Source organism: Notolepis coatsorum (assembly GCF_963971535.1).
Source record: "Notolepis coatsorum genome assembly, chromosome: 17".
In the NCBI taxonomy this organism is placed as follows: domain Eukaryota; kingdom Metazoa; phylum Chordata; class Actinopteri; order Aulopiformes; family Paralepididae; genus Notolepis; species Notolepis coatsorum.
In genome coordinates, this window is record NC_140181.1 from 99,174,454 (window position 1) to 99,190,848 (window position 16,395).

The following is a 16,395-nucleotide window of genomic DNA, read 5'->3' on the forward strand; positions in this document are numbered from 1 at the left end:
GAACTGAAGGACTTGGGCTGTGGAACTGAAAGTTAGGCGCGATTGTTAGGAGTAATGCGATTGGCGCTGAGGGAAACGTCAGTGGCCAATCAGATCGCGCATCCCGAACGCGGAAGTGAAAGAGCGTTAGGGAAAATATACACGCATCCAGGACCCCTGGAAGACTAGAGGCTCTTTCGTGTGTCTCTAATGGGGAAACTTTAATAAACATAAACATAAAGATAAACAGCCAGAGCAGGAACAATACAACGTTTCAATATCAAAGTAGTCCCGCAGGACACCTGGGGTGTTCAAATCCACTTTAGTTTAATTCATAAATAGGTACAACATTGGAACGAAGAGTGCGTTTTGCATGTGGTTGCCTCAGGTTTGCTCTTCACTTCATTGGCATCAGGTGCGGTGCTTATGAAGACCTTCTGTGCCAGCAGGTGGTAATGATTACAGGTGATTACAGAGCATATGACAACAGAGGTTTGTTTATACATTATAATTATTATCATTTTATAAAAAAAAATTATTTACTTTTAGTTTTTACATGCTTTAGAAAAGATAATAAAAAAGCACTCAGACATAAAAAAAAATAAAAATAAAAATACATCAGCAGCTGTAAGTAGACATATACACATTTCTATATCATATAACATCCCATTTCTCCATTACATACAGTAGTAGGTAAATAAAAAAGGAAATAGTGAACATAGCCATGCTACTCCCATATATACTGTATACAAATAAGTGCCATAATTCTACACAGTCATCTATACCCTATATACCTTACATTGGAGAGGGGGAGGGCTCAGTGCATGTGGGTTTATAGTGACTCATCTATCCATATTTAACCCTTTCACTACCACACTACCAAATGTCCACTCCACTCCACTCTGGCAGTCAAACATGCTGGCATACAAATAAAAAAAAGGTCTACATTAAACATAAAATGACAGCGGTCACTAATCTCAATGGGAGTTTATTTACTTTGTGACACAATAGCCAAACAAATGCACTCGCCATCAATATCTTATGCCAAATGATCAGGGCCTATTGCACTTATAAAATATATATATATATATTTTTTTATAAATAACTGTATTTATCAATTAACAAGTCAGAGTCCTCGTCTGCACCTTCCAAGTCTGAATGCAGTCAATGCTTGAGTCCAAGTCCAAGTCAGTTTCCCCAGTGTCAGTTTCTCTGAACTTGGTTCCAGATTTTTTTTCCCAAAACCACTTTCATCTCTGGGAAATAATCTTTGTTTACTAAGGATATACCATTGTGGAAGTTCCCTTCAAGGCCCTTTGTCCCCCCCCCGCCCCCCTGTATCCTCTCTACTGAACTCCTGATCTGAATTGTATTTGATTAGTAATGTTTTAACAATACGTTTGAATCAACCGTGAAGATTTGACCACGCGCATGATTAACTATACTCCGGTTCCTCCGCACCACCCATTTCTCTTTCCATAACAAGGCCGATGCAGCCAGGCAGCCACACGAGAGCATTATTCTGTAGCTGCCATGAACCAATTACCTGCAGAGCAACGGTGAGCCTGTGCAGGAGCTGCCATTGACTCACTGAATACATTACACCCAGCCATCTGTGTACTGTTTTCGAAGTTAATCAATTACTGAGTCAAAATGGAGGCATCAGATCTTGACAGGGACATCTTCCACGGGTCGAGCACCAACGTGAGCGGAACAAAGTGCCGAGTATTCTGACACCTCTGTCGATTTACCTGTCGATGTCAACACACAATACTATGGGAGAATAAGTAAATATGTACACTCTGCAATTTCTCACGGCAAGGTCAGACCTGACTGGGTTATCAGCTAGGCTTGAATTGGCAAACAATGAGATATTGGACGATAGATTTGTCTTTTTCTTGAACTACCTATAGACTCGTCAGAAACAACCTGCAGTGGCGTGCACAGGTAGGGCCGAAGGGGGGCTTGAGCCCCTGCCCTCTTGCCCCAAGTGCCCATCCAAAAAAGAAAAAAGTCAGATATGAACACTGGGTGTTGGTGGGTTAAGTGCCCTTTTTGTAGCTTGAGCCCCTGCCCCCCAAATTGTCTGTGCACGCCCCTGGAAACAACTCACAGTTTATATGCCCCTTGTGTCTACATACGGATATTAGGGCTGACCTCTACTAGTCGAATAGTCGACTAATCGATCGAAAGGAGCCGTAGTCGACTGCCAACCTCTTAGTCGAATGCAAAAAATATATATAAATATTATTATTAACACTTTAATCGCAGGAAACGCCGAAACTCATCATTGCCCGCCATGCTCATTCTGCCGAAGACGCCGTAACACGCCTTTGATATCAATATTTAAAAAATCTGTGATCGAAATCATATTTCTCCTCCGGGGACCTGAGATATACTGCTGAGCTCCACTCAACTCTCTAACGGTTCAAGAGCGCCATCTGGTGGCCGATCGGCAGATCGCCCAACAGGAAGTCATGTGGATGAAGTGGTGCTCACCCATATTTCGTCCGGGCACTCGCTATCATTAGCAGGACTCCATCTTGACACAGTGAACACCGATCGGTGCAAATAACTCGACAAACAACATGATTTGGACATATATACTATTATACAACCTGGAGATGGATCGTGTATTTATACATCCCATAATAGGAATATCTCTGCTCCACGCTCATCGCCCAACGGCGCGAGGAAGATACGGTAAGATCCAGCATTATTTTCCAACGTGTTCTTTACTAACTGCTCTGATGATCATATCACCCACACTAGATGAATGATATAACGTTTCCCACGGAATTATAAACGACCCCCCGCCCATCCGGTCAACATCAGATGATACGTAGTAACTTCTAGAACCACGTCCAGTTGAAATTTTTTATCTCACGCCGATTGCTATCAAACTGTATTTCATCATCAATATAATGCATTTGGAGCTAAAAATCACGTTCTGGAGAAAGCTGCAGAAAACGATAAAAACATACTTATACTTTAGACCGTATTTTAGTATGAATATGTGAATGAAAAAGTATAACGTTGCTACACCCTGAACAATAGATATAAGACATTGAATGGGCCATAATAATGTCAATTTAGCAATACAATTTAAAAAGTTATAGCCCTGCAAAGAAGGGGAACTTCTCCATAGACAAATAGAGATGGCGAGGGATGGTAAATTATGAATTTAACCATGGCGATCAAAGTGTTAAGTCGACTATACAAATCCTTATATATAATATATAAATACAGGCCTAACGGATATTATGCTAATGTTCAAAATATACAGTATGTCTGCCGGTATAGTGTGAAAATTAACATGCATTATGGATTCGCATTTAGAATCCATTCCAAGCAACTTTTGCTAGGGTATGATCAAACTGTCTAAAAAAAATAATAATAATAATAACTAACACGTATAAACTAATAAACTAACCTACACTGTAGCACTCAACACTTGTATACTCAAAATGTATAAAAATCTAAGTCAGAATCAGAATGATTGTTTATTGCCAAGTAATTTTCACACAAGGTAATTGGAACATTGGTACAAAATGGAAAATAAAACATGTACAATATGAATACCAGTGGGGTTTGGAGGTGTTGTACAAATGCAGAGGGGGCAAAGGTGAAAGATGGAATCTGAGAGGTGACAGTATCTACTTAGAGCGTAATAAATACATTTATATATATAATAGAATAGAATCAACATTGTGCAATAAACAAGTAACATTGTGCAATAAACAAGTAACATGTTAGGGCATATCGGTATATGTACATAAGTTATTTACAGAGCATGGAGGACATACTAGGTCCTTTGGTAGTGTCTTTCTGTACATGCTAATTTATACAATCTCCGGTTATACTATACTATTTTTAAAGTGACCTTTCCTTAGTGGCCATAAGTGTGGGCGTGTGCAGCATGAGTGTGTGCTTGCTCATGTTAAAGTGGCTGCTAGTGTGTGAGCGTGTACAGTGTGTGTGTTGTGTGTGTGCTCATGTGTGCTTGTGTGTGGAGAGTTCAGTGTTCAGGGCTCTGATGGCCTGGGGGAAGAAGCTGAGCCGAAGTCTCTCTGTCCTAGCAGCTGGTGTTCACAGGCGTCTGCCTGACCTGAGCAGCATGGACAGGCTGTTGTTGGGGTGGTGAGGGTCTTTTATTATTTTGCAGGCTCTGGATTTGCACCTCTTGTTGTATAGAACCTGCAGGGGTGGTAGTGCAATACCCGTGGTACGCTCGGCTGAGCGCACCACTCTCTGTAGGGCCTTCTTGTATACAGTATATAATGTATACAGTATATAATGCTGTACTGTATACATATATTTATTCTTACCATATCTATATATATCCGCATCTATTTGTTCATACAGTACCTGTATATAATAATTTTTACATGTCTGTAGATACTATATTTGTACATATCCCTTACCTATTGTTACTAGTTACACTGCTGGCCAGTATGACTTACTACCATAGTGTCTTTATACCTGTATCACTGTACATATTAATACAACAACTCTGTACATAAATCTGATTAGTCACTATTACTCAGTAGTACAAATGTATACATATAATTTATACCCAGCTTGATCACCTGTACGTTGTATATTACTATTGCTCTTTATACTGTTACATTTGAACTCTGGTTGGATGCCAAATTTATTTTCATTGTACTGTACATGTGCTGTATGAGATTGACAACACATTTAAATCGAATCGAATCTAATATAGAATAATTTGAAGGGGTGGAAATAATGTCTTCCTGCTATGCAGAATACACAGAGTTTATACAATTAACTGTTGGGTAAATGAGGGTAAATCAAAAGCACTTTACAATTTGTTCCTCACTATTCACTCACACATTCACACACCGATGGCAGAGGCAACCGTGCAAGGTGCCGACCTGCTCATCGGGAGCAGTTAGGGGGCTAAGTGTCTTGCTCAAGGACACTTCGACACGCTGCCTGGGAGGAGTGAGTCATCGAACCGGGAACCTTGGGATTACCAGGCGGCTGCTCCACTGCTCTACCTCCTGAGCTGTCCACTGTTGCCCCTAAGGGTGCGGTAAGAGTTATATACATATATCGTCGCTGGCGGAAGAAAGCCTTGTAACTCCAAAAACCCAACTTTTCAAGAGATGAAAAAAACGAACACAGATTTGAGGGCGAATAGAGTGACGAGGTTTAGACAGATGATTGGTTAAATGCTTTCCCATTGTTTCAACTTTGTAAAACCACACACACATATGGTGGATGATTTACTGAGTTGATTTAAATAAAAAATATAAATAATGGAGTTACAAGGTTTTCTTCCTCCAGCGACGATATATATGTTCAGAATACAGAAGTGGAGGAGTAGCAGTGGTGGCGTGCGAGGGCTCATGTCTGGCGGATTAGAGTCCAGTTTGCGAGGGCCACAGCTCCAGGGGAAAGGACTGACCCTGTGTCTCGTTGTTCCAGACACCAGGGGAGAGAGCCCTGAAGGCGCGGTGACCCGGAGGTGAGGGATCATCGATTGGTTCGTTGGCCCGCGTCCCGGCCCTCGGAGCTGCCATGTCTAATTTGACTCCGAGTAATGCTGACTACCTCACTAGTCATAATGGGGCTGGGTAATACTATCCGACACATGTTACCCACTGCTGCGGAAGGAAAACGTGTTCGATATGGTTCGGTAGGCCACTTTGATGTGTGCTGTGCCTTGACACTGAATCATCTCTCCAGGGGGTGTAATGTGGTGTATTCACTATTCTCGGGTCCTTGCTCCACAATGGTCCAACGAACTTCCCACCACAGTGAGGACAGCTGAAACCCGACCAATCTTTCGCCGTCGACTGAAGAAGACCCTTCTTCAATCAATTATCTGAAATAATTTTTTTTTATTAAAATAAACGTACTGTCCTCTACTGTCATGCACTCTTCCAAAAAAACGAAAATACACTCGACACTGCAGCACTCCAGTTTGAACACTTGTTACTCAGCTGATAGTCGTCTTCCTGCTGACTTGTCGTACAAAACTTGTACAGTAAGTCGCTTTGGATAAACACGTCAGCTAAATGGCAACATTTAAATGTATACGTAATGTGTAGAAACGTCAACCAAACTACAGTACATTATTAATAAAAGTCTTGAATTGAAATGGACACAAGGACCCGTGTATGCTCTGCTGCTTTGTGCGTTGTACTCTGCACAATACGGAAGTTGTTTTAACAGCCTATAGAACTCCTTGTCCACTATGCACCCTTTGGATTGCCACACACAATAGGAGAAGATCCACGCAGTAAGGGTGTACTGCCTAAAAGGCTCAGGAGGTAGAGCAGGCAGCGTGTCGAAGTGTCCTGGAGCAAGACACGTATCCCCTAATTGCTCCTGATGAGCAGATTGGCTCCTTACATGGCTGCCTCCGCTGTGAATGGGTGAATGTGAGGAACAAAATTGTAAAGCCCTTTGGATAAACATTTGTTTTACCATTAAACTGAGTTTAATCTTTGTCTTTTGACAGTGGTTCAGGAGGTAGAGTAGTCGTCTGGTAATCCGGACGTTCCCGGTTCGATTCCCGCTCCTCCCAGGCAGCGTGTCAAAGTGTCCTTGAGCAAGACACTTAACCCGGCCCTAACTGCTCCCGATGAGCAGGTTGGCACCTTGCATGGTTGCCTCTGCCGTCGGTGTGTGAATGTGTGAGTCAATGGGTAAACTGTGAGGAACAAATTGTAAAGCGCTTTGGATAAAATCGCTATATAAATGCAGCCATTATATCCAGAGTTTCTAACTCACTAACATGGCTGTATCCTCCTCACAATATTGTTTGCAACTTAAGCCATGTTGGTTGGGCTAACTATTGGCTACCTGCATTCAGAACCTTGGACATCACTGTCCAAGGCTTAAATAATATGCCACAAAGAATAATTTAAGTATTTATAAATGATTTACAGTATAGTAACTATAAATCATACTAAAGAACATGAGGCCATCCAAAAATATGCATATGATGCAGACAAACACACGTGAGCGCATCAAATGCCATTTTATTCTCTCTCATTCACACACAAATACACACACACACTCCCACTCTGCCCCAACCCCACCCCTGATGGGAAAACCACCACTTCAGACGGAAATAAAATCAATTTGTTTGCGAGAAAATATTGTTTTCTCAACAAGAAATAGAGCCAGGGGTGGGATCATAATGCTATCGAGGTGCTCCACATTCCGGCGGCCCCATCTCTCATGCGCCAGAGCCCAGATTAATTTGCCCAAGAGGTCCCTGATCAGATTTCTCTCTCCGAAGATGTCCAGGAGGAATGAGACGACGCCGACGCAACAGAGGAGGAGGAAATAATCGGAAGAAAAAGTGTAATGAAGAATACAACCTGGAGCATAATGAGATGATGAAGAAACCCCTGAAGACCGTGGAAGGTGACAACAGGGTCAAAGAGTCACAAGAGTCACTGTATGACAATCAGGACAAGATGGCAGCACACATTGTGATGAAGATGACCCCCCCCCCCCCTCGGGCCCACTAGTCATTTTCCCAGGCCCAGGATTTTGCCACAGCCCTCCAACCTTTCATTAGACCAGCCGTTCAGAAGATCCTGGTGGTCGCCAATAGGGAGGTGTAGTCTGACGTCACTTTAGTTTCCTGCGCGGTCCACATGTATAGGGATTTATCATTGGGAAAATGTATTATCGGCTATTGTAACAATTCTGCCTCATGAACATCGGCAAGCTTTCCATTTTTGGACAAAATGAGTTCCCTTCTATGACTAACATTATTGTTTAAGCATTTTTGGTTGAAATAAAATTATACGTAATTATTTTACGATTAATTGAGAATCTTTTCATGTTGAGCTATAGATTGTGGATGAATACACACAGAAAGGCCAATGTTCATGCTTTATTTGTTTTAAACGAGATGATTTAGAAATGTGTCCACTGGAAATGTTATGGTTTAACACCGACCCCAAACGCAACGACACAAGAGAGTAGGATTCAGAGTTGCCAAATACGAGGGCTTGTTTATTTGGTACTAAGAATAAGAGAAACAGGGAAAGCAGGTCAAACAAGACAGGTACAATGATCAAGGGGCAAAGTTCTGCTGCTCTGCAGCTTCTCCCGTGAGGGTTGTCTTGGGAAGCAGGTGTTGACTTCTGAACCGCTCTGCAGAATCCTCTCGGAGGGTTCTCAGATGTTGTTGCGAGACCGAGAGAGGGAGAGAGGGAACGAGTCAGTGACAGAGCAGTCTTAAACGAGCAGGAGAACAGGGTGTACAATTCTTCGTGTAAACAACACAGTGAGCACAGTTCCAAACACAGCCCAAGTGAATCTCTTCGTGTTAACAACACAGAGTGCTCAATTCCAAAAACAGCCCAAGTGAAACTCTTCGTGTTAACAACACAGTGAGCTAAATCCAAACACAGTCCCAGTGAATATCTTCATGTAAACACACAGTGAATATCTTCATGTAAACACACAGTGAATATCTTCATGTAAACACACAGTCCAATTGTGAAATAATATCTTCGGTGTGAGCAAACACACAGTGGATATCTTCATGTAAACACACAGTCCAATTGTGAAATAATATCTTCGGTGTGAGCTAGCACACAGAGGGAGATGGTAGATCCCAAAATATCATTCCATAAAGGAACAAGCAAAAATAGATAATGGCTGGGTGAGTGACTGTTTGACAAAAAGGTGGTAGTCTTCAGTGTAAGTTTACACACGAAAAACGGAATAGGTCAAGAACAGTCAAATAGATAACTCACCCAGACGAGATGCGTAATTGGAACTGGAACAACAGTGGAGGCGAGCGCGCGCCACGGGAGCAGGTATCCAAGCGAAGGCTTCTAGGAATTCCTGGAGAACAGCACAGAGAAAAAGGCAGCAGCAGCAGCAACGGGGAAAAATATCCAGAGACAAATCAAGGCGACAAAACAAGACGATCCAACAACTTAGGGTGGGGAAAAACGGGGTATAAATAATGAGGGATCGATTGATTGAAAAGCGTGGGGAAGTGAGAGAACCAATCAGCGATGTCTCTGATGACGTCAACGGGGAGAAAGCAGTGACAGCTGGGGAATGTGATTGAAAAGCGTGGGGAAGTGAGAGAACCAATCAGCGACGTCTCTGATGACGTCAACGGGGAGAAACGTGTGAACGAGGGGATAGAACCAATTGACAGAAAATGAATGAAAACAAAGCAAGGGTGGTTAAAGGAACAGAACGAGTGAGAGCGCAAGGACAGAAACCTCACAGTACCCCCCCCTCCACGGGAGCCACCCGGCGACCAGGCCGACCCGGCTCGTCAGGATGGGCCCGATGGAAGTCGGTGATCAAGCCGGGATCCACGATGAGCTGCCGGGAGACCCAGCTACGCTCCTCAGGGCCGTAACCCTCCCAGTCCACCAGGCATTGGAACCCCCGGCCCCGCCGACGAACGCCCATCAACCGGCGGACCTGCCACTGGGGGTGACCATCCACTAGCACAGGAGGCGGCGGATCAGGAGCTGGAGGCATAAGGGGACTGAGGGAGACGGGCTTAACCCGGGAGACATGGAACACGGGGTGGATGTGCAAGGATGCAGGAAGCTTCAGGCGCAGGGCCGCCGGACTGAGTACCTCCAGGACCTCGAAAGGTCCGACGAAACGGGGTTCGAGCCTCCTGGCCGAGGACCGTAGCGGGAGGTCCCTTGCGGAGAGCCACACCCTCTGCCCAGGGCGGTAAGTCGGCGCAGGAACCCGGCGCCGGTCGGCACCACGACAGGCGCGCTCAGATGTCTGGAGCCGCGGACCAATCATCACAGTACTTCAAGAAGCCCGTGGTGGGGAAAGAGCCAAACCTTACAGCACCCGGCGACCCACACGGCCCCGGCCTGCCCGGACGGGACCCAAGGAAGCCGGCGATCAGGGGCACTGGAGAGGGGGACAAAGACGTGGACAGAGGACCGGCGAGGGAGGCCGGAGACGGGGACTGGGACCCGACAGCGGAGGCCGGGCACAGGGACAGAGAACCGGCGAGGGACGCCGGAGACGAGGACCGGGACCCGGTGAGGGGGCTGGACGGCACCCGAAGACACCGGGCACGACAGGAGGGGCTCCACCCCTTGATGGCACCAGAGGACCAGGCGATGTGGGGCTCGTGCAGCGCGAGCCAGGGCCTGCCCAGGACCACAGGGACAAGAGGAGAGCTGGTGACGAAAAACTGGAGCCTCTCAACGTGGTCACCAGCAACGGTGAGAAGGACTGGACAGGTGCGTTGAGTGACGTCAGCCAGGCGGCGATGATCCATTGCGAAGACCTCCAAGGGCCTCTCGAGGTCCTCAAGCGGAATGCCGGCCCGGGTGGCAAACCCAACGTCCATGAAACTCCCCTCAGCACCAGAGTCCATGAGTGCACCCACCGTCGCCCGCTGGTCCGCCCAGGCTAGGGTGACGTCCGCCAGACGGTTGGGTGGTGCACGGGTGGGTATGGACGAGAGGTCCGGAGGCGACTCACCAGCGGGCCTCCGGGGCGGGGGACAGGAAAGACGGCTCACCAGGATCTCCCGGGGTCTTGGCGAGCCTGGTCCTCTTGGCCGGGCACGGCAATTGGAGACACGGTGTCCATCCCGGCCACAGTAGAGGCAACGGCCGGAGAAGAGCCTGGACTCCCGTTCGGCCGGGCTAAGGCGGTTGCGTCCCAGCTGCATGGGTTCCTCCTTGGTCACGGCTCGGGAGGGAACAAACCCACCAGTCACGGAGGGGGCAGGACGGACAGCACTGTAGAGGCGGCCGCTGGGAAAGGGAGCCCCTGAGCGGCGGTCGATGGCACAGTCGTAAGGCCGGCGAGGCGGAAAGACCTGAGCCCTGGACTCCCTGAAAACCCCCTCGGGGTCGTAGTACTCGGGGGGTACGTCTGGGGTAAAGAAAACCTCCTCGAGGTCGTGGTCCTCGGGGGGTACGTCTGGGGTAAAGAAAACCTCCTCGAGGTCGTGGTCCTCGGGGGGTACGTCTGGGGTACCGAAATCCTCCTCGAGGTCGTGGTCCTCGGGGGGTGCGTCTGGGGGTCCCCGTCGGGTTCTCTCACGTCTTCTCTCCTGGAGGCGTCCGTCGACGCGGATGGCGAGGCTGAACAGGTCCTCGAGGGAATCAGGTTCCTCCTGGGTCGCGAGCTGGTCCCTGACTGCGTCACAGAGCCCTCTCATGAAGGTTAGGCGAAGAGCAGGTTCGTTCCATCCACTCTCCACCGCCGCCAGCCGAAACTCCATGACATAGTCCGTCACCCTGCCGCTCCCCTGTCGGAAGGTCCCCAACCGGGCTCCAGGGTCCAGACCTCGGGCTGGATGGTGGAACACTCTGCGGAGCTCCGCCACGAAGTCTGGGTAGGAGAACAAAAAATCTGCCTCCATTGCCCAGGAGGAAGTGACCCACTGGGCAGCATGGCCTGAAAGTAGGTTGGTTATATAAGCCACTTGGGACCCACGAGCAGAAAAACGGCTTGGTTGATGACGGAAAACCAACTCACATTGCATGATGAATGTGGCACACTCCTCGGGATTACCGTCGAACAGCCGTGGGACGGAGAGAAGGGGTTCCCGAGATGCGAGATCTGCTGGGGCTGCGGGGAATGTTCCTGAAGGGTGTGAGAGGTGAAAGGCATTAACGGTGTCGCCCAGCGAGTGAAGCTGAGCGAGAATGTCGGACTGTTGTCCCGCCAAAGCGGCCATTGAACCTTGAATAAGCAGGACCTGCTCTCGGAGTCCCTGTACAGCAGCTGCAGCCGCATCCAGCTGTAGGGCGTGTTCCTTGGCTGACTCTAACTGGACTGCCGCTGCTGTGCTGACTCTCTTGCGGGCGCAGACTGCGCAGGCCAGTACGAACCCCTTGACGTCGTTCCTCATGGTGGGCCACCAGAATCGACGAGCCAGGAAGGAGAACGTGCGATGAACGCCCGGGTGGCAGGCGAACCGGCTGGTATGGCCCCACTGGAGGACCCGGGACCGGACTGAGTTGGGGACAAAGAGACGGTTAACAGGTACATTGCCTGGAGCGCGATGGAAGCGTAGGGCACGCCTTACCACCCCCTCGATGCCCAAGGTGACAACTCTCTCTGTGTCGGCTGGGGTCGTCATTGGTTGGATCGTAATGTTATGGTTTAACACCGACCCCAAAACGCAACGACACAAGAGAGTAGGATTCAGAGTTGCCAAATACGAGGGCTTGTTTATTTGGTACTAAGAATAAGAGAAACAGGGAAAGCAGGTCAAACAAGACAGGTACAATGATCAAGGGGCAAAGTTCCGTGAGGGTTGTCTTGGGAAGCAGGTGTTGACTTCTGAACCGCTCTGCAGAATCCTCTCGGAGGGTTCTCAGATGTTGTTGCGAGACCGAGAGAGGGAGAGAGGGAACGAGTCAGTGACAGAGCAGTCTTAAACGAGCAGGAGAACAGGGTGTACAATTCTTCGTGTAAACAACACAGTGAGCACAGTTCCAAACACAGCCCAAGTGAATCTCTTCGTGTTAACAACACAGAGTGCTCAATTCCAAAAACAGCCCAAGTGAAACTCTTCGTGTTAACAACACAGTGAGCTAAATCCAAACACAGTCCCAGTGAATATCTTCATGTAAACACACAGTGAATATCTTCATGTAAACACACAGTGAATATCTTCATGTAAACACACAGTCCAATTGTGAAATAATATCTTCGGTGTGAGCAAACACACAGTGGATATCTTCATGTAAACACACAGTCCAATTGTGAAATAATATCTTCGGTGTGAGCTAGCACACAGAGGGAGATGGTAGATCCCAAAATATCATTCCATAAAGGAACAAGCAAAAATAGATAATGGCTGGGTGAGTGACTGTTTGACAAAAAGGTGGTAGTCTTCAGTGTAAGTTTACACACGAAAAACGGAATAGGTCAAGAACAGTCAAATAGATAACTCACCCAGACGAGATGCGTAATTGGAACTGGAACAACAGTGGAGGCGAGCGCGCGCCACGGGAGCAGGTATCCAAGCGAAGGCTTCTAGGAATTCCTGGAGAACAGCACAGAGAAAAAGGCAGCAGCAGCAGCAACGGGGAAAAATATCCAGAGACAAATCAAGGCGACAAAACAAGACGATCCAACAACTTAGGATGGGGAAAAACGGGGTATAAATAATGAGGGATCGATTGATTGAAAAGCGTGGGGAAGTGAGAGAACCAATCAGCGACGTCTCTGATGACGTCAACGGGGAGAAAGCAGTGACAGCTGGGGAATGTGATTGAAAAGCGTGGGGAAGTGAGAGAACCAATCAGCGACGTCTCTGATGACGTCAACGGGGAGAAACGTGTGAACGAGGGGATAGAACCAATTGACAGAAAATGAATGAAAACAAAGCGAGGGTGGTTAAAGGAACAGAACGAGTGAGAGCGCAAGGACAGAAACCTCACAGGAAATACATTGCAATTTCAAGCAAGGTGGACCGGCTGGAAACAACAATGATGTAACCTACTGTATATGGAGGGAGCAAACTGTATGGAGCAAACTGGCAGGGGATGGACAAGACAGACCTACATGCCTACAGTGCATGAGGCTGCTGCTCTTACTTTATTTAACAGTCACGGTCTCATCAGAAAAAGTACATTAAGTACTAAACGTCCACAGGGGGGGGAAAAAGGTACATAATGTTAGAACCATTGTATTGTGTATAAGTAATATTTACATTTTGTACCGGCGAATGTTCAAAAACAAACTAACTAACAACTATTGAACTAACAATGATTGTGGTCGTGGGCGCTCGCCACTAGACTAAGCCACCCACCCACTGTGATACATACACAGCAATAGTATGATGGTAACAGTGTAACAGTTATGGTTAAGATATAACATAAGGGTTAAGGTTAGAGTTATGGTTAGTTTAAGGTAACAGTATGCTTAGGATTAGGGTTTTGGGTGAGGCTATCAGAAAAGTGTGTGTTGGTAGTCTAGTAAATAAGTCAATATATTACTTATATAACATAACATTCAAAATGTATCTTTTTCCTGTGGTCGATAAGTACTTTATTTATACATATTTTAAGCAAGATTGGACACCTTTTTTTTTAATGTGCATGAAAATACTTGGATGGAAACCAGCTGTACTGTGCACCAGCTGCTCTGCCGGGCCTAGAATGTTTTCTAGTAATTGTTAATGCCAGGTGGATTTGTGTTTTATCCTGCAGGGTGAAAGACTACGCCAATGTACAACCTTTCAGTTGGCGCCGTGTCTTTTCAAATGTTTCCAACGCCCGCCAGCAATCCATGTTGGCACGGTGCCCGCATTCACTTTGTCAATCCAGGGCCCTGCGAGCCGACCGGGCCCCCCGTCTCAAAGAAGCGGACGGAGAGTAGCAAAGGCCGACAATGGTATGCGTCAGTGTTTGTAAAAACTTAACATTATCACACGTCGACGAGAAGTTTTTTAGCATTTTTACAGCTTTTTCCAGGTCTGACATGACCGGCAGAGAGAGGAACCTCGGGAGAAGATATGGGGGGGGGGGGGGGGGGGGGGGAGACATGCAGCAAATGTACGTCGGGTTTGGGAGACGAACCCGGGTCGACCCTGGCGCCCCGACGAGTTCCTTTTGATGATCTCTTCGCAGACTCTGAAAGTTCAAAGATCTTCCAAGGTTAGTTTGTTTAGACACAGCGTAATAGCGAACCGTCTGTTTTATAGCATCAAAGTCAAAGGACCGAGGGAGAGAACTCGACCGAAATACTCAGCCAATTCTCTAACGCACACACTGGCTACGTGCAGGAGCATATAGCCCCTGTGTGATTCTCTAACGCACACACTGGATACACAACAGGAGCATAGCCCCAGTGTCATTCTCTAACGCACACACTGGCTACACGCAGGAGCATAGCCCCAGTGTCATTCTCTAACGCACACACTGGCTACACAGCAGGAGTATAGCCCCAGTGTGATTCTCTAACGCACACACTGGATACACAACAGGAGCATAGCCCCAGTGTGATTCTCTAACGCACACACTGGATACACAACAGGAGCATAGCCCCAGTGTGATTCTCTAACGCACACACTGGCTACACGCAGGAGCATAGCCCCAGTGTCATTCTCTAACGCACACACTGGCTACACGCAGGAGCATAGCCCCAGTGTCATTCTCTAACGCACACACTGGCTACATGCAGGAGTATAGCCCCAGTGTCATTCTCTAACGCACACACTGGCTACACAGCAGGAGCATAGCCCCAGTGTCATTCTCTAACGCACACACTGGCTACACAGCAGGAGCATAGCCCCAGTGTCATTCTCTAACGCACACACTGGCTACACAGCAGGAGTATAGCCCCAGTGTGATTCTCTAACGCACACACTGGCTACACTGCAGGAGCATAGCCCCAGTGTGATTCTCTAACGCACACACTGGCTACGTGCAGGAGCATAGCCCCAGTGTCATTCTCTAACGCACACACTGGCTACATGCAGGAGCATAGCCCCAGTGTCATTCTCTAACGCACACACTGGCTACACGCAGGAGCATAGCCCCAGTGTCATTCTCTAACGCACACACTGGCTACATGCAGGAGCATAGCCCCAGTGTCATTCTCTAACGCACACACTGGCTACACGCAGGAGCATAGCCCCAGTGTCATTCTCTAACGCACACACTGGCCACATGCAGGAGCATAGCCCCAGTGTCATTCTCTAACGCACACACTGGCCACATGCAGGAGCATAGCCCCAGTGTCATTCTCTAACGCACACACTGGCCACACGCTATCAGTGCTTTTCACCACCCACTTCCTTTCCTGCAAGTTAAGCTGAAAAAGGCAGGAATTAAATATTTAATACCCAGCTATTGGGGTTTCAGGAGAGTGCCCCCCCCCCCCCTCTCTCTCTCTCTCTCTCTCTCTCTCTCTCTCTCTCTCTCTCTCTCTCTCTCTCTCTCTCTCTCTCTCTCTCTCTCTCTCTCTCTCTCTCTCTCTCTCTCTCTCTCTCTCTCTCTCTCTCTCATTGAGCCGTAGTGCAGAGGCATCCACTGCTACAGTATGTGTTATGAGGCAAACCTCCTCCAGCGCCCTGAGGACCAAACTCTGCACCGTGGGAGATCGGGGGGCTTTCTGCTCCTCCGCTCCCAGTCTGTGGAACGCTATCCCTGATCACCTGAGAGCACCTCAGACCGTGGATGCTTTTAATTAAAAAGGGTATTCAAAACACATCTTTTTAATAGAGCTTTTTGTTGATTTCTATCTAGTTTTAGCCCCACACATTTTATCTTCTTTTACTCTTTTACTAGTTTTAGCCCTTCTTATTTTATGTTCTTTCTACTATCTTACTAGTTGTTATGTTCTTCTTCACCGTAGCACCAAATATAAAGCGTCCCTACAAATTGAATAAATACAAATATGGGTTTGGATAAGAAAGGACCCCCACCCCAGCAGGTGTACAGC